At 49.6% G+C, this 17,705-nt stretch overlaps 1 protein-coding gene across 1 annotated transcript in view; it reads left to right on the top strand.

Moving 5' to 3' along the window:
• SVIL (supervillin) overlaps positions 3,111 to 17,705 on the top strand; it is a 259,517-nt gene continuing 244,922 nt past the window's right edge. Inside the window, exon 1 of the mRNA XM_018057196.1 lies at positions 3,111 to 3,436. The gene's annotated coding sequence lies outside the window, so the exon portion shown is untranslated. The remainder of the gene's footprint in view (positions 3,437 to 17,705) is intronic.

Below are 17,705 nucleotides of genomic sequence, written 5' to 3'. Positions count from 1 at the left end.
GGATAGATAGGGTTCTTGTCACCCAGAACCTCATGGTTTAACAGCGGATGCAGAAGACCCAAGACTCTTGGTCAGTGTCCTGAGTTCTATTATGCGCCCTGAGGTGCTCCCTAATTCAGAAAGGGGGGGTGCACTTCCTAGACCTGGTGACTCTCTAGCAGAGGCTAAAAGAGGAGTGACACTGTCTCCATAGACTGAGAGAGTCATAGGTGCTTGTGTTTCTAGAGTACGGGCCCTCTCGAGTCTGCAGGCATTGTGAGCGTGTGGTCCCTATGACTCCAGTGAAGGCCACTCACAGGGAGATGGTCAGAGATGAGCCTTCAGAAGGAAGTAAACAAAGATGCTTGAATTTTCTCCTGAAACCTAAAGGTAACCCAGTGACAGGATAAAGAGGTTTCTGGTTTTGAAAGATTCCAAAAGGAGAAGTGTGGATGATGCTGGCCAAGAAGCAGGCTGGGGCAGCAGGTCTAGTTAGGGGGTAAGTGCAGAAACCCAGAGGAGAGAGTGTAAAAAGGACCCTACTGGACTGATAGTGGTGGGAATGGAAAAGCAGGGAGCCCTCTGTAAGGCATTAAGGACACAGTGGCCAGTGGCTTAAAGCAGGTCCCGTCTCGGATGGGCATCTGTGCTAGCCCCTTGGCAGGAGGATGTAGGTGGGGAGACAGTTTTGGGAAAGGAGTTCAGTGCTGGATATGCCCAGTTTGGAGTGCCCAGACTGATTTTAATAGCTACTTGAGTACGGAGATTAGGGAGCACTCTAGCCTGGTGTTAGATGAAGCCACAGGCAAAGATCAAACCAGCAGAAGATTGGAAATAAGGCTCAGAGAAGGCCCCAGATTCAAGGTTATTACTGATTTGCTAGAGATCAGCTGGGTCTGGTGAACCTGGGATCCGCACAAGCTGCCTTGTCTTTGCTTCTCCAGCTTTTCCTAGCTTAAATGCCACCAGAGAGCTGGAGAAGTGGAGTCTTTATTGTATTTATCCAACACAGTCCCTCCTTCAGGAGACTTCCAGAGATGGCACAGGTGCCAGGCAGAGGGCATAGCTCCAACAAAGGCAGAATGAAGAAGGTAAGGGTTATTCTCTACTCAGTCATTGCTAACTGCTGCTAAGTCACTTCAGTCGTGTCCGACTCTGTATGACCCCATAGACAGCAGCCCACCAGGCTCCCCCGTCCCTGGGATTCTCCAGGCAAGAACACTGGAGTGGGTTGCCATTTCCTTCTCCAATGCATGGAAGTGAAAAGTGAACGGGAAGTCGCTGAGTCTTGTCCGACTCTTCGCGACCCCATGGACTGCAGCCTACCAGGCTCCTCTGTCCATGGGATTTTCCAGGCAAGAGTACTGGAGTGGGGTGCCATCGCCTTCTCAGACTCAGTCATTAACAAACTGTAAAGGGCTGGTTCTGAAATGTCTGGTGGGCTGCTGCTGCTGCTGCTAATTCGCTTCAGTCGTGTCCGACTCTGTGCGACCACACAGACGGCAGCCCATCAGGCTCCTCCATCCCTGGGATTCTCCAGGCAAGAACACTGGAGTGGGTTGCCATGTCCTTCTCCAACGCATGAAAGTGAAGAGTGAAAGTAAAGTCGCTCAGTCGTGTCCAACTCTTAGTGACCCCATGGACTGCAGCCTATCAGGCTCCTCCACCCATGGGATTTTCCAGGCAAGAATACTAGTGGGCAGGGGGTTCCAAATCGCTCATAGATTCTGCTATATCCCTCTGACATACTGGAGTGTTGTACTGATTGTGTTTCTGAGGACTCTGAGCTAAGAGGGCTATTTCATGATTGGGTCTTAAGTCCTTCCAGCTTTGAATTACTGCACTTGAGTCCACATACAGATCAGCTCCAGAGGAGGGCAGAGGGATGAGGAGGGAGGTGGAGAGGCTGAAGCTCAAGCTCTGTTCTAGGGTGTTAGGGACAGTGAAGCTCACTGTTGTTATGGACTGAGTTGTGGTCCCCCGCCCCTTGCCAAATTCATCTGCCGAAGCGCTAACTCCCAGCATTTCAGCGTGTGACTGTGTTTGGAGTCAGGGTCTATAAAGAGGTAACTTACTTAAAATGAGGTCTCATGGGTGGGCTGTCATCTACTATGACTGGTGTCTTTAAAAGAGGAGATCAGGACACAGACACAGATAGAAAAAAGACCATGCCAAGCACAGGAGGAGCGCTACCCTCAAACCGAGTAGAGAGTCCTCAGGAGAAACCAATCTTCCTGACACCTGATCTTGGATTTCCAGCCTCCAGATCTGTGAAAAGATTAGTTTCTGTGGTCCAGGCCGCATGGCCTGTGGTAGTTACTAGGCAGCCCTAGAAAACTATCAATAACACACTCACCTTTCATTCTTTTGATGGGGGCTGCTGTGCATAAGTTGGTGTTGTGGTGTTCCTCCTACTTAAGAAAAGAGTCTAACACTCACAGGAACAGCAGCAGGGGCTGGATGGAAATCACATGCCAATGCAAGCTAGTGAAACAGACGAATAGCAAGTGTGGATTTCACAAATCTAAGTTTACCTACTGCTTTGCAGATTACCAACTACTCCACGAACTTTATTAACTCGTTTAATCTTCGCAACTGCCTCAGCATCACCTGGGAACTTGTTAGAAACGCCAAGTTCTCCTCCCTGGCAGATGTAAAGCATCGGAAAGTGGGGCGGGGCTTCGCGACAAGTGTTTCAACAAATCTCAGGTGGAGGTGGGCGGAGGATTCCGATCAGCGAAAGTTAAGTATGAGAACCACTGGGGGGGGGTGGGGCGGTGGTGGGGAGCGGAGACAGGAAAGGTCTTCCGTCTAGACCCGCAGGTCGGAGGGTGACGTGATTTTCACAGTTGTGACTGGAGGGGCCAGGATGGTCTCTTTGACAACGGGCCCGGAGCGCCTGTGACTACAAAGTTCGCACACCTTGCTGGGTTTTATCCCTGGAACGACTGGACCCTCGGAGCTCCAGTTCCGGGTCTCTAAGGTCGGTGGCGCCCCTGCGGCCTCAGAGCGGCCGCAGGTCTGGAGCCGGGGGAGCAAGGCGAGCCCTGGGGCCCGGAGCCGCCGGACGCGTGCGCGCGCGCGTTCCCCGGCAGGCGCGGGTGCGCGCCTAGGGGGTGGGTCGCCCGGGCCCCGCTGGCCTGGCGCGCGGTCCGAGCCACTCAGAGCGCCCGGCGGCCGACACCCGGGGGCCCTACAATTAATACCCGGCGCCCGCCCGCCGCTCAGGGACTCGCGCGCCCGCTCTCTGGGAAGGAGGCGCTAGCTGGGCCCTGACCCTCCTCGCAACTCGTCTGCTCTGGCAGCTGTGGCGACGGAGCTCCGGACAGACCCTCTTGAGCCCCTCGCCGAGAGCCAGCTCGCGCAAGGACCAGTGTTCCACGCCCCCGCCACCCTCATCGCCGCGGAGAATTCTGCGCCGCCGGCCGGCAGGCAGGTGGGCGAGCGCGCCGGCTAGGTAAGTGCGGGAAGTCCGGGCGCGCGGGTGAACCCGCTGGGCTGGGGACGCGGACCCTCGCGCGTGGGTGTACTGTCGGCTCCTCTTGGCCCCCCTCTAAAGTTGTACCCGGTATCTGGGGTAGGGGGAGACGGATAGGCTCACCTGCTGGAAGTGTGTTTACTCGGGCGAAAGAGCGAGTCATTGGCCAGCCACTCCCCCCTGGCTGGGGAGCGACACGCCGGCCGACCTTGGGCTCCCCCGGGACTGCGACTGTCCCTGAAGCTGCCCCAAGCGTCTTCCGAGTCCTAGGACTCGGGGGTGTGATAAAAGCCACTACCCTCTCCTCCGGCCCTTTTAATTCGGGCAGAAGAGGGCTACTGAGAATCAAGACCCAAACTTTGTTTGACACAGTACAACTGACTTTCCAGGGCTTTTTAAAACTCGTCTTGCGCACGCGGTTAATGGTGGGTTCCTGAGGACGCCTCCGGGGAGCAGGGCTGGACCGGCCGGCCCGCGAGTGGGGCGCGCAGTGGCCCCGGGGCACAGGGACAGCCCTGGTCTTCTTGGGCCGGGGTCGGGCCCAGCTTGCGCGTAACGGCCCAGGACAGTCCCGGCGCGCTGGCCCCTACTCTCGTGGGTGGCCGCGGTGGGAGGCGCGGGAGTCCCTGCGCTCGGCCGGGCTCCATGTTCCCGACCCGCTCCAGCCCGGGGAAGCTCTGGCCGGTGGCCCGGCAGAGGGCGCCCGCTCCCGATCGCCGCGCCGGCCGGAGGAGGGAGGGCACTCGAGTGAGGCTCCAGGTGAGGAGCTGTGAATCATCCCGGGAGGGGGACCCTGTCCTCTGGGAAAGCAGGCAGGGAGTGGCCGCGGCGCTGTCGAGAGTCCGGGCTGCCCAGCGGCTGTCGGGCCAGGAGCGGCAGCTGTGCCCCGGGAGGTCTGGGGGAAGCTCGGAAAGAAGGTGAGGAGCGTCCCTCCGCACGGTGGCCGAGGGCAGGGATCAGCTGCACAGAGCTCCGGCGGGCAGACAGTAGGACGCTCCGCGGCGCGCCCTCCCCTGGGGGCAGGAGGTGAGGTTAGTTAGACTTGGGCTTGGGGCGGTCCTGCTGGCGGAGGCTGATCTCCGGACCGCCGCGATGGGGCGCTCCCGGGGGCGGGGGCCCGCGGGGTCCCGGAGCAACAACAAAGGCGCGGCGCGGCCGCCGCTCCCACCCACTTCCGTCCCCGGCGCGCCCGGGCGCGCGCCGCCCCGCGGCACCGGCCGGCTCAGGCTTCCCCTCCGCGGAGTTTCGGGAAGTTAGCGGGGCGGCCCGTTAGGCGGGGAGGAGGGGCGGGGAAGGGGCGGCCCGGGGAGGGACAAGCGTGTGCCCAGAACTGCGACACTGCCGGCTTCCCAGTTTCACCGCCTGGGCGGAGGGCGAGGGCAGCAGCGGCCCCCGGGCGCCTTCCTCGGGGTCCCTGGGTCGCGCCCCAGCGGTGGGAAGTGCCGGCGCCGCGCGCCCTGCCAGCCCGCCGGGCCACGCCCCTCCGCGCGGGCTCCCGGAAGGGAGGGGTTTAGTCCCGGGGTGACAGCGGCCGCCCCCCGATACCCTGAGGGGAGCTCCAGAAGGCGGTAATTGCATTACTGTGAGGGAGCGACCCGGCGGCTCCAGTTCAGGCCGCAATCTGGGTCAGGTGCGGGGTTAAGCGCTTCTGGCGTCCGCATTACAGCTCCTGTGCAGTCCTGACGGTTTGTTGTAATTGGAAGTTCCGCCGGGGGGAGAGGACAGGGGGGAGAAAGAGGAGAGCTCCTGTCCTCCCCCGAGGTTGTGGTCACTGCGTGCAAACCCCAGACTTAGGCACAAGCCTGTCCTTGGGATGGCTGGGGCAGCATCTCCCTTGTGCGACAGACGTTTCCCGAGAGCAGGACGCCAGAGGAGGTGCTGCCCAGGAGAAACCCGGGGCGCTCCGCTCTGGTGTGAAACCGTATCCCGCCGTAATCTATGGATAGATTTCAAGTTTTCTTATCTGCCGCCACTCCCTTCTGAAGTAGGGAAAGGCCTTCCGAGACTCTTATGTCCACTTAGGAAGGATCGTCACCATTCACTTTAAGCCTCCCGAAGAAAGATGACTTCTACCGTAAAGGTGGGGAAACGGGCTCAAAGAGGTTACCAGCACCGAGAGTCTGTCCCGCTCGCTCCAAAGGGTACCGTTCGTTTGCTAGTCCCAGTTCCTATCCCAAAGGCTGCCCCTCCAGAGGCGTTGTGGATTGGTGATTGCAGAGTCAGTGGTACAAGCTCTAAGCCTGGATTCGGTTTGATGGTGTTAGTTATTTGGATTAGATTGACTTCACCTGTGGCTGACTTTTGTGAGGCTCAGGGCCTCCCCTAAACCAAGTTTGTTTATTTAGGCCGCCGAGAGCGACTTGCAGGATCTCAGTTCCCCAACCAGGGATTTAACCCAGGCCCATGGGTTCTGGCAGTGAAAGCCAGAATCCTAACCATTAGGCTACCAGGGAATACCCCCAACTCTTAGTTTAAAGCTTAAGGTATATGAAGACAACTAAACTGCTTAGAGTCATCTGACAGCACCAAAGAGAGGCAGAAACAGCTGCGGTTTGCCTCTGCAGGCGTCTTGTTAGGCAGGTGGGCCTAGGCTCAGGAGTTCTATCTAGGAAGCTTGCAGCTCCGTTGGCCTTCCTGCAGGAAGAGGGCTGCATTTCCTACCCCATCTAAGCTCTGACATTGTTGCCACGTGTGTTTAAAATGAAGTCTGCCTTGGAAATGCACCAACCTTCATTAATTAAAGTCATAACTGGTAGGTTATGACTTTAAGATTCCTGTTAGGCATCTGAGATCATCACATCTTTAAGCCTTATTGAACTCCAGTTTATGATATGAGAAGGTGGTGTTGTCTTGAGTGTACTGAAAGTGTGTTGTCTCAGAGAAAAATGTTGTTTGAAACCCTGGAATGACATTCCTGACTCAGAATATCCTAGGGCACTGCCAGTTGTGCAGACTGCGAGGCATGATGATTAAGGGCCGGCTACCTCTGCTGCCTCCACCGTCTATAGGTGTGTAATGCTGGGGCTTCCCAGGTGGCACAAGGGTGGAAAATCCACCTGCCAAGCAGGAGACATGTGTTTGATCCCTGGGTTTGGAAAATCTCCTGGAGAAGGAAATAGCAACCCACTCCAGTATTCTTGGCTGGGAAATCCCATGAGCAGAGGAGCCTCGAGGGTCACAGTGTAAAGAGTTCGGCAGTACTTAGCAACTAAACAACACCACAATCATAGCATTGCCTGGTTTCAAGCTGCAAGGGTTAAATGTGATCATTCATATAAGGCACTTAGTAGCACAGATCCTAGCACATAGTAGCTGCTCAACAAGTGTTAACTAATAATGAGGAGGTTTGAGAACACACTTCCCTGGTGGCTCAGACGGTAAAGCGTCTGTCTACAATGCGGGAGACCTGGGTTCAAGCCCTCGGTTGGGAAGATCACCTGGAGAAGGAAATGGCAATCCACTCCAGTACTATTGCCTGGAAGATCCCATGGACAGAGGAGCCTGGTAGGGGGTTGCAAAGAGTCGGACACGACTGAGCGACTTCACTTCACTTCTTGAGAACAGAATCTTCTCTTCCCTTGTGTGGAGAGGTGCAATAGTTGAGAGTTAACTTGATCTTCTTCATTCATACAGCAAGGTAATGCACTTAGCTATTCTTGTCAGCAAGTGCTATGTGTGTGTCTGTGTTGGGGGTGGGGGTGGTAATGATGGAAAACTTTGTCTAGTCGCCCAAGGAATTTACAAGGAGCTCTGGAAACGCCCAGTTTTCCTCCTCGTGTTACCGCTGTGTAATTTTGTGGCCAACCTTCAAGCTATTCCTCTTTCTTTTTAAATTCAAAGCCAGTGTCCCGTGGCCAAGAGGACAGGACTTTAAAAGAAAAAAAAGCCCTCAAAACCACCAAACAAGCTGGAGAAAAGGAAGCAGGTCTTCTCTTTGTGCCTTCACTAGCCATTGGCAACGCTAAAGAAAATTTCTGTGTCTGTGAAAATTGTGCTGGCCTGATCCTGGCAAGTGGGAAAATAGAATACTTTCTGGAATATACTTGGAAAACAGAACATTTTCTGGAGTCTGTTTAAAGATGAGCCACAAAATTGATCAGGGAGAGAGGAGAGTTTTAAACATTTTAAAACTGTTTGCTCAAATATGGTCAACTGCTATGATGCCCAAATTGCCAAACTAACATTTGGAAGGTGGCAGAGACGGATCTGGTTACATACAGTTAAGCTACACAATGAGTGAACATCCAGAATAACTATTTCATATGTTAAAAAAAAAACCCCAGAACTTGGAAGATTTTCGATTTAGCCAATGCAAGTGGAGAAATAGTTATTTTTAAGTGTATTATGTCAAGTTGTTGATGAAAGCCTCCTGAACATTGCTGCTTTCTAGTTCTTGATTTTTGCATTTATCTTTTAAAAAAATCATCCTGGGTGAAGGACTGGAGACTGTATAACATCATTAAATGCCACCCAATGGTGAAAGTTGTTACCAAGAAGGGCATGGAGTGGAGTCCAGGGTGAGATTGCCCTTGAAAGCCATACATAGATTTTTCCATTTGGGTGTGAATGAGCTGCGTGTCTATAACCAGGGAATGGCGTGCAAAGGGTTAGCAGCGAGGTTTCTCCCCTTTTGTGCATCTCGCTTCATTTGTAGCTACTTGTTGAGTTTCCAGGGCGGAAGAAAGAAGCAGCTGCGGGGCATGCGCCAGACCTGCGCTGGGCTGTCGCTTCCATTGTGGGGAAGATGAACAGGCAGCCTTATTTTGGATCACATAGCAGCTTGTTCAAAAGCATCTTGCATTCCCCAGCTGCTCCACAACTTCTTCGTGTATGGGAGAGAACTTGCCAGCTGCTGGGCAACTGTGCTTACATTTGCTTCTTTTGTGCAGAAACCCAGGAAGGTAAAAATCCATAGACGCCTTTGTTAAACTGTAGCCATTGTAAAGAGTCTTGTTTGTTTCTGTTATGTCAATGTTATTCCAGATAGAGGGTCTCAGGGGAGAAAAGGAAATGTCAGAATTAACATTCCCCCCTCCCCATACCTTTTTTTTTTTTTTGAGGATGACCACCATGTATGTAGATTTTCCCTCCTGAAAACCTTGGCTGCTTTTGTATTTCGGTGACTAACAAAGAAACGTGTCTCATGATAAAACTAAGTGGGTTTTTTTTTTTTAAGTTGCCATATTTATCAGGGTTAATCATATATATTCTTCTGTTGCATGAAATGTATAAAAGTTACAATGTATGTCCTGACTGTGCGCTTTTGTTTTCTGAAGATTTAGGGTATTTTGCATTTGTTAGAGCGAGTCTGTGCTTTGCCCACACCTCTTATCTTATCCTTGAGAAAACTGGAGTTTCCAAGAAGTTGTTACTTACCCAAGATGACTTAGCTCTTTGGTTTACTTCAGTGCATCTTAGGTTGACTGTTTACATGCAAGCAGGCCTGGAGAACCTGAAGATGAAAAAGGGCTTGGGCCTAGCTGTGGGTGGACTCCCAGGTCAGAAACAACAGACAGAAACAAGTACGATGTGAGGGCTGTAATAGAGGCAGCATTTGCGTGTGTGTGTGAAGGTGCCTCTTCAGAGAGCTTTCTGTGTAATCCCATTGGTGTTGTCACCATGTCTGCTCAAAGCTGAGGAGGAGGGTGTGGGGCCAGGAAGATGGGAGAGGCTTGATAAGGTTGATCAAATGTTGCGTTCATATCCTAACAAGAGAAGGCTTTGCATGTGCCTGTAGACACACCTGTCTCTGCTGCAGCCCCCCAGTTCCCTGACCGCTGCCCAGCACTCAAAACCATATGCTGTGCTTAGTCGCTCAGTTGTGTCTGACTCTCTGCAATCCTGTGGACTGTAGCCCACCAGGCTCCTCTGTCCCTAGGGATTCTCCAGGCAAGGATACTGGAGTGGGTTGCCATGCCCTCCTCCAGGGGATCTTCCCAACCCAGGGATCGAACCCAGGTCCCCGGCATTGCAGAAAGATTCTTTACTGTCTGAGCCACCAGGGAAGCCCAAGAATACTGGAGTGGGTAGCCTATCCCTTCTCCAGGAGATCTTCCCGACCCAGGAATCACACCAGGGTCACCTGCATTGCAGGCAGGCAGATTCTTTACCAACTGAGCTACCAAGGAAGCCCACTCAAAAGCCTCTTGCCTCCTAATTCCTGCGAATGGAGGTGAACAAATGACCTCTAGCAGTTACAAGCATAAATCCAGTGCTTTATAGGAACTGAGTCAGGCCCTTTGTTCTAGGAGAGGTTATAAAATAAACTCTGGTCACTTGTGTGTGTGTGCTAAGTCAACCTCAGTCATCTCTAATTCTGTGACCCTGTGGACCGTAGCCCACCAGGCTCCTATGTCCATGGGATTCTCCAGGCAAGAATACTAGAGTGGGTTGCCATGCCCTCCTCATGAATAAAACCCTCTGATTCTGATGCTCATCTTTGTGCCGGCACCCACTGTAGCTTCAACTCTCCCAGCGACCCATTAATTGCCAAGTTAGACCCGCAGTTCTAAGCCCTTTACTCTCCTTCAGGGCTCCATTGACATAGCCACACATATTCTCCTTTGCACAGGAATCTTAGATTTTTGACAGCATCTCAGCTTTCAGTTGTTTTTGCTGCCATTTCATTTTAAGACCCTCAAGAACTGTGTTTTGTTCTCTGAGCTGATGACCTGGTGTGGCAGGAAGGGGGAAGCCTCGAGAGTGTGGGGTGTATTTTACAAAAGAGGAAACCGGCTCTGCCTTTGAGAACCTTGCCTGGGCTAGGATTAGAATGATAAGATCCTGCCTCAAAGATCCGTGCCCTTGCTGATCAAGTCTTGAAAGGATCAACTTGTTTGAAACTAGAGGACAAGTCCTCAGCTTCTGGAGACTTCATTGTGTGTCTTTTGTCTGCATGGTCCTTACTGGGTTCTTTCTCTGGAATAATTCTTTTCCTTATTACACTTCTCTGCACGTTATAAAGGCCCACTTACCATGTTCTGTTTTCAAGTCTTGGCTCTTGAGGGCAGTTGCCAACTTCTCTTTTGTTCCTTTATTTTTTAATTGGATTGTAGACTTACAATGTTGTGTTAGTTCCAGGTGTAACAGGTGCAAGTGATTCAGTTATACACACACACGTATATAAATCTATTGTTTTTCAGCTTCTTTTCCATTAGCAGTTATTATAAGATATTGAGTGGAGTTCTCTGTACTGTAACAGCAGGCCCTTGTTGGATATCTGTTTTAAATATAGTGGTGTGTATCTGCTAATCCTAAACTCCTAATTTATCTGCCCCCCTTTCCACCTTTGGTAACCATAAGTTTGTCTTATCTGCATGTCTATTTCTGTTTTGTAAATAAGTACATTTGTATCTTTTTTTTTTTAGATTCCACATACGAATAATATCATATGGTATTAGTCTTTCTCTTTCTGACTTCACTTAGTATGATCACCTCTAGGTCCATCAAGCTTTATAACACGGGCTTCGCTCCTACCTGTCGTGAACCAGCACACAACGTGCGTGCCTGCGCACACACACAGAGGTCCAACATGGCCAGTGGACGTGTTACTCTTCTTCAGCTAGCCCAGCTCCTTTCAGAAGATGATTTCACGTTAACTACATCTCAGAGTGTTTCATCCCCTTTCAGTGCTCTGGATGCAATAGCTGCTTCCCTGTAGAAGGAAGAAGGTGATGAGCTTTGGGGGTGCAGCCATGAGGGGCCACTCTTTGGCTCAAGACCACCCCACCTTGGTGAGTTCCTTGTGCAGACACAGTTTGCTCCCATATGCCTCCTAACAGCACCCCACACACCAAGCTTTGGCTGCCTTCTCTTTGTGAGACCTTTTTTTTTCTTCTCTCTGATGAGCTGCCCTCCTTCTCCTGGTCTGTGGCGGTCACCCAGCCACCTCCCGCAGCCGCTGGTTTCAGGTGTCTTAGGGACACTTTGCCTGGAATGCCCTTATCTCCATCTGTCATTGGTGTTTAATTGCTCCCCCACTATCCAGCCTGCCCTTTGACACGGGGTGAGTTCTCCCCTATCCTCGCTGCTTACTTCTGCTGGCTTTTCCTCCTCTGGCTGATGGCCGATCCTTGGCTCATCCTGCAGACCTGTTTTGGCCCCTCTGTGTGTGCACTTTCCCAGGGCATGGCTTTGTTTCTGTCCTGCTTTTCCCTTCTCGCTTCCTGTGCTCCCCACCCCACCCTTTTTTTTTTTTTTTTTTAACCTTCTTGATTTTTATTTGTTGAGATGTAGTTGACATACCAGCTTCAGGTGTACAACATAACGATTCAGTATTTGTGTATGTTATGAGATGACCACATAAATCTAGTCAACATCCATCACCATGCATAATGACACACTTCTTGTGCTCAGCACTGTTGAAGTTTACTCTCTTAGCCTCTTTCAACTAATCCTTCCTCCCCTTCTGTGATGGTGCTTCCTGAGAAACAGATTGTTTCTCATTTGTTAGTTTTAACCCACACTTCGCAGGCCCTGCTGCCTTTATCATCAGCCAGTCCTGTTTGACAGTCACTTGCATTGGGTATAATCATGACATATGTTATATGCACTATTACAGTTTTTATTTTGAGGCTTGTAACTAAAATGATTCTTGGAATTGGACCTTGGAAACACCAGTCGTGAAACTGGTCCAGTCAGGGCATTTGAAAGACTTGAACTTTGGGGGAAAGGTTTTGAGATTTATTTTGGCTTCCCTTTCACATGGCAGCACCTTGGAAGTCACTGAAATATGAACTCGTGTTTTGATAACTTTTTCCTTGCAAATGGACATGGTACATACACAGATCAGAATTAATGTTTGCTTTTTTTCCCCCTCTTCAAATTATACTTTTGAAAGACCTTTAAAGGAAGTTGAGTTTGTGCTGGGTGGCCAGTCTGTTTCTGTAAATCCTGAAAGATTGGTCATCTTGAGTCTGTGCTGTTCCAGAGGGTCATGTCGGGTACTTTCTTGCTGTGATCCTGCATCTGTGAAAATACAGTGGAGAGGAGGTCCGGGGAGATCCTTCACAGATTCACCCCAATTTGGGACTCTTTATTTTTCTCTCCAAAGCTTCGGTCACAAAGAAGCATCTTCAGGGTCAGGATGGAGCAGGCTGGCTCTTGGGAGGCAGTGAAAGAAGATGCCTTGAAACAGGGTTGCAGGAGGAGTTTCTGGGGTTCAGCTCCTGCTCAGTGGTGATCCCCATGAATTCTGGAGCCCTTGAATCTTGCTGTCCACTTTTTTTTTTTTTTAATTCTGCAAAACAAAGGGAAAGAATGCTTCTCTATGCCAAAATGGAGTTTGCTTATAAATCTTCACAATTAGAAAGGAGCCCAGTTTTCTTGCCCTGGTAGACAGGGGAGCCTGCTTAAAGCATTGGGATAGGAGCTTACATTCCTACAGACTCACCCAGAGCAAAGGATCTTTGTTTCAGCCATGCTCTTTAATTGGTATCCAGCGGCATCTCAAGGTGGTTACCAGGTTCAGTTCACTTAATCTAGTTATCCATCTAAATTAACATCTGGGGAAAGGCTTTTTTAAGCTGGGATTACGTAGAAATGAGATGTGAAAGCATCAGGTGGGCTGTTCATTCACTGATTTGGTCAGCAAGTATCTGTTAACCGCGCGTGTGTGTGGGCTTGGTTTTGAGACTAGAGTCAGTCCTGACCTCGTGGGGCTTACAGTCGGAGAGGGGTGTGCCGGCACAGAAGCACAGGAGCATGTTGTGGGAGGGATGTGAGCATACTCCGGCTGTAAGGGGGCACACAGGATGCGCTGGTAGGGGCAGTGATGCTGTTGATCACAGCAGCATGGAAGATTGGCTGGGACTGTGTATCGGGCTCTTTGCTGAGGCTTGAAGTGCCGTGCACCTTCTCATCAGCACCATCTCTGAGCTGAAGCCTTCACAGGCTAAGTACCCCGAATGAGGCAAGACAGTGAGTAGTAGAGTCGGTGTGAACTCGGATCCCAGGCCATCAAGGAGACAGCCATGTTAGCGTCTTGTAGGTTGGCTTTTCCTTCTGTGCCCATCTGCACCACCGCATGCAATGAAGGAAGAAGGAAGCCTGGAGAGCAGGGTGCCTACAGGATGTCCAGTGGGGTGCAGACGACCCCCGCTGTCCTCTAAGGGATGTATGGTGGGGATGTAGTCCAGACAGTGACTCTGAGTCTGTAATTACGCATTTTCTCAGAGTGTCCTTTATACTCAGTGTTTTGCCAACTGTGTTTCTAAAGAGGCTTTCTTATCCCTCTGCCAAGCTCTGCAGCAACTAGCTGCCAGGCTTATTGTCACTCGGGAGGGGCTGTCCTCCACAGCGAGCAGCCTCTTTTCCTGGTGCTGTGTGTCACAGCCAGCAACCTCTAGTGTCTGCCTTGCTGTTTTCAGCGGTTTCTGGGGGAGGAAAGAGGTTCTATTTCAGGCCTGTTGGAGGGAAGAGGGACTTCCCCATCTGTTGGAGGCGATCTGTGTGCCTGAAGCCGCTCTCAGAAGTCTCATCTTCACATCCAGCGTGGTGTAGGCTACACTGCTCTTATCTTGAATGCCTTTCAAGGATCAAACGTTGGTGTTTCTGATAAAAGCCCGGTTGTGATTTAAGAATACTGGCCAGGCAGGTTGGCAAAACCTACTATTTTTGGAGAAAAGTAGAGGTTTGAAAGGAAAGCTGGGTGTGCTTTCTCTCAGAGGGAGTCTGTGTGGACCCAGGGCAGCCTTCTCAGGATGAATCACTCTGGGGCTTAAGAAGAAACTCTGACAAGAATGATCTGCTCCAGGGCTCTGTCTGTGTGTCCTGTTTCAGACGTGGCCCTTGGTAGCCGGGTAAGTAGAAAGGTAGTCCTCTGTTCCTGAATTGTATGCTGTGAGGAGGAAATTCCATGCTTGAAAACTTGAAGGGAAACAGGCTTTTTTTGCGAAAAGCTGTATTTTTAGTCTATTGGATTGTAAGTCCAAAAGCTCTAAGAATAAGGCTAATACACCCGGAGTGTACTCTCATCTCCCCCATAACCTGTTCCCATGCGCTACATTCCTAGAAAAATTGATAGATTGTGAACCCAAGTATAGAGAGAACTTACTTTAAGTGGTGTTAGACTATTTCCTTCCCATTCCTCATAATGAATATGATGTAAGCCTTTTAAATAAGATATATGTGTATGATATGTAGATATATATTTACATATATATATGTTTATATTCTTATTCTGACCCCAGAATTATCGAATTATCTGTTGAAAAACAGTCATCATCATAAAGTTCTGACGTTGAATTTCCAGGAAAAAGAAACACATATTATATGCATGACAGGAAAATTACACAGTAGAAACATGTTTCACTTGATTATTTATATAAACCTAACATCTGTGTGTTTTTTTTAAAAACTTCCTCATCACTTTAAAAAAAAACTTAAAGCTTTCATCACATGGCTTTTTTTTTTTTTTTTTTTCCTATACTTGGTTCTCCCAGGGTTGGAAGAAAGCACAAGTCAGTTACAGCAGGCAGTGAAAGCACTTTATTATTTTTTTTCCATGAACAAATTAGTTCCATCCCTAATGTCTAGGCTTCTTGCTGGGGGGGGGGGGGGGGGGGGGGGGGGGGCGCGGAAATAAACTTAAAGGAAACTGCAAATTTATTGTAGAAAACTTTTCACTTTCATTTTGAGCACAGACACTAGTTTTAGCTACAAGTAGTAGCATCTTCTATCGGCTGGTAGAGCTGCTAATATCTGTGAGTGCATGCTAAGTCACTTCAGTCATGTCTGACTCTGCAGCCCTATGGACTGTGGCCCGCCAGGCTCCTCCCTCCACAGGATTCTCCAGGCAAGAATACTGGAGTGGGTTGCCATGCCCTTCTCCAGGGGATCTTCCCAACCCAGGGATTGAGCCTGTGTCTCTTAAATCTCCTGCATTGCAGGCGGGTTCTTTACCACTAGCGCCACCTGGGAAGCTAACATTTACAGGCCCACAAGACTTCCCTGGTGGCTCAGACGGTAAAGTGTCTGTCTACAATGCGGGAGATCCGGGTTCGAGCCCTGGGTTGGGAAGATCCCCTGGAGAAGGAAATGGCAATCCATTCCAGTACTATTCCCTGGAAAATCCCATGGACAGAGGAGCCTGGTAGGCTACAGTCTATGGGGTCACAAAGAGTCGGACACAACTGAGCCACTTCACTTCATATATTTTTTGCTCCATATACATGAAATCCATGAGATCCCGCATATGCGGATCTGCAGTAGGTTGAATTCCCTGATGCAGAGCCCGTGGATGAAGAGGGCCAACTCTTTGCTGGCCCGTTCCTTCCATTTTCTACTCCATCCCTTCCCGTGTCAGCTAAAAGTTCCCTTCACAAAGTTAAGCACTGTGTTTGCATAGTGTTAGTCACCTGGTTGTGTCTGACTCATTGTGACCCCAAGGACTGTAGCTCGCCAGGCTCCTCTGTCAATGGGATTATCCAGGCAAGAATACTGGAGTGGGTTGCCATTTCCTTCTCCAGGGGATCTTCCCGACCCAGGGATTGAACCTGGATCTCCCGCATTGCAGGCAAACACTTTACCAGACTGAGCTGCTGTGTTAGCATAGTCATCACCCAGACCTTTTCCTCCTGCATGCTTTTTGTTCTCTTTGGTTGCCAGCTCCACACGGCTTGCTGAGAGTTAACCCCAGAATCCAGAATGGCTTTTCTGCTTTATCTGCTGTCCCACTTCCCAGTGCTTTCCCCATTGTTTTCGATTCCAGGGAGAACTGGGGACAGTTGATGAGCTGTGGAGGAGTTGCCCCCATTGTGTTTAGGCTTACGAATTAGTTATTGTCACTCAGTGTAGGTGAATACAAGGATACCTATGGATTTAATATTTTTTAAGCTTCTGTATCGATAGAGACAATTTAACAAATAAATTCTTGAGAGAACTATTCTCCAGATGGGTTTCCTACTATTATTACCATTATTCTCTAAAGTATCATTCATCATCTGGTAGGACAAACAGCTCTTGCTAAGAGTAATGCCTTCTTCAGTGAATATTGAAAGTTACCATTAGAATGCTATGAATATGACTTCTCATGAATAATCATCATTTAAATTTAGGAGATTTCAAGCTTTTACTTATATGAGTGCTTTTATGTGGAGAACACATTCACATCACTGATGCCACTGAATCACAACCACCACCTGAAGTAGGTAGTGTTATTCCCATTTCACAGAAGAGCAGTATTGAAGCTCAGAGGGGTGGAGAACTGGGCAGAATCACTTATGTAGTGGGTGACAGGATTGAGATTTAAACCTAGGGCTTCTGACTCCAAGGAACACCAACCTTCTAGAGCACTGAGCCAATAAATAAATGGTACTAATGTCATACTGCCATACTGTCAGGCTTCCCAAGTGGTGCTAGTGGTAAAGAACCCTTCTGCTAATGCCGGAGACTTAAAGGACGTGGGTTCGATCCCTGAGTAGGGAAGATCCCCTCGGGGGAGGGCATGGCTACCCACTCCAGTATTCTTGCCTGGAGAATCCCATGGACAGAGGACCCTGGTGGGCTACAGTCCATAGGGTTGCAAAGAGTTGGTCGCAACTAAAGCAGCTTAGCACACACACACTCTTAGCATGCAAGTCCATGTTGGTTTGGAGAACAGGATTCAAGTATTTGTCTGCTTTTTGCTAAAGATGTTGGCTGTCCCAGATCTGTGTCTAACCTATAGTGACAAGACTGTTTCTGTATTGCTGCTGTTTGAATGTGTATATCTTCCAGTCGCCATTCCCACTGTTTTCTTTCTTCTTTTTTCTTCCTCCCTCCCTCCCCTCCTTTTTATTCCATCCTTCCTTGCTTTCTTTTTCTTTACTTTCTATAGATTTACTGAGGTTTAATGTTACCACTGTTTCTTAACTTTCTAACAGGGTTTTGGGGGGAAGTTTGGCCCAGTGTTAAGCCAAAGTTTATTAATTGCTTGGACTTTATGTAATACAGTCTTAGAAAAGTTACTCAAATTTTTTTCTTGTTACTGCATTTCCTTTTACTTACAGAGAAATCTCTTCAGTGGTAATTTGGGAAATTTTTGAGCAAATACATCTAAAAAGGAGAAGAGTAGTGGCTTGATATTTGACAGTTTTTACCCCGCAGTTATCTCTTGATTTTCATATTAATGGGAGAACCAACGACCATGAGCATTGAAAATATCTTGTACTTAAGTAATTTTTTATGGTTTCACACGCATCTCATTTAATTCCTTATTTGTAAGTGTTATTTATTTATGGCCGTGCTGGGTCTTCATTGCTGTATGGAC

This window comes from Capra hircus, chromosome 13 (assembly GCF_001704415.2).
Source record: "Capra hircus breed San Clemente chromosome 13, ASM170441v1, whole genome shotgun sequence".
Classification (NCBI taxonomy): domain Eukaryota; kingdom Metazoa; phylum Chordata; class Mammalia; order Artiodactyla; family Bovidae; genus Capra; species Capra hircus.
Note: the sequence above shows the minus strand (reverse complement) of the source record. Positions and strands in the feature narration are given on the sequence as shown.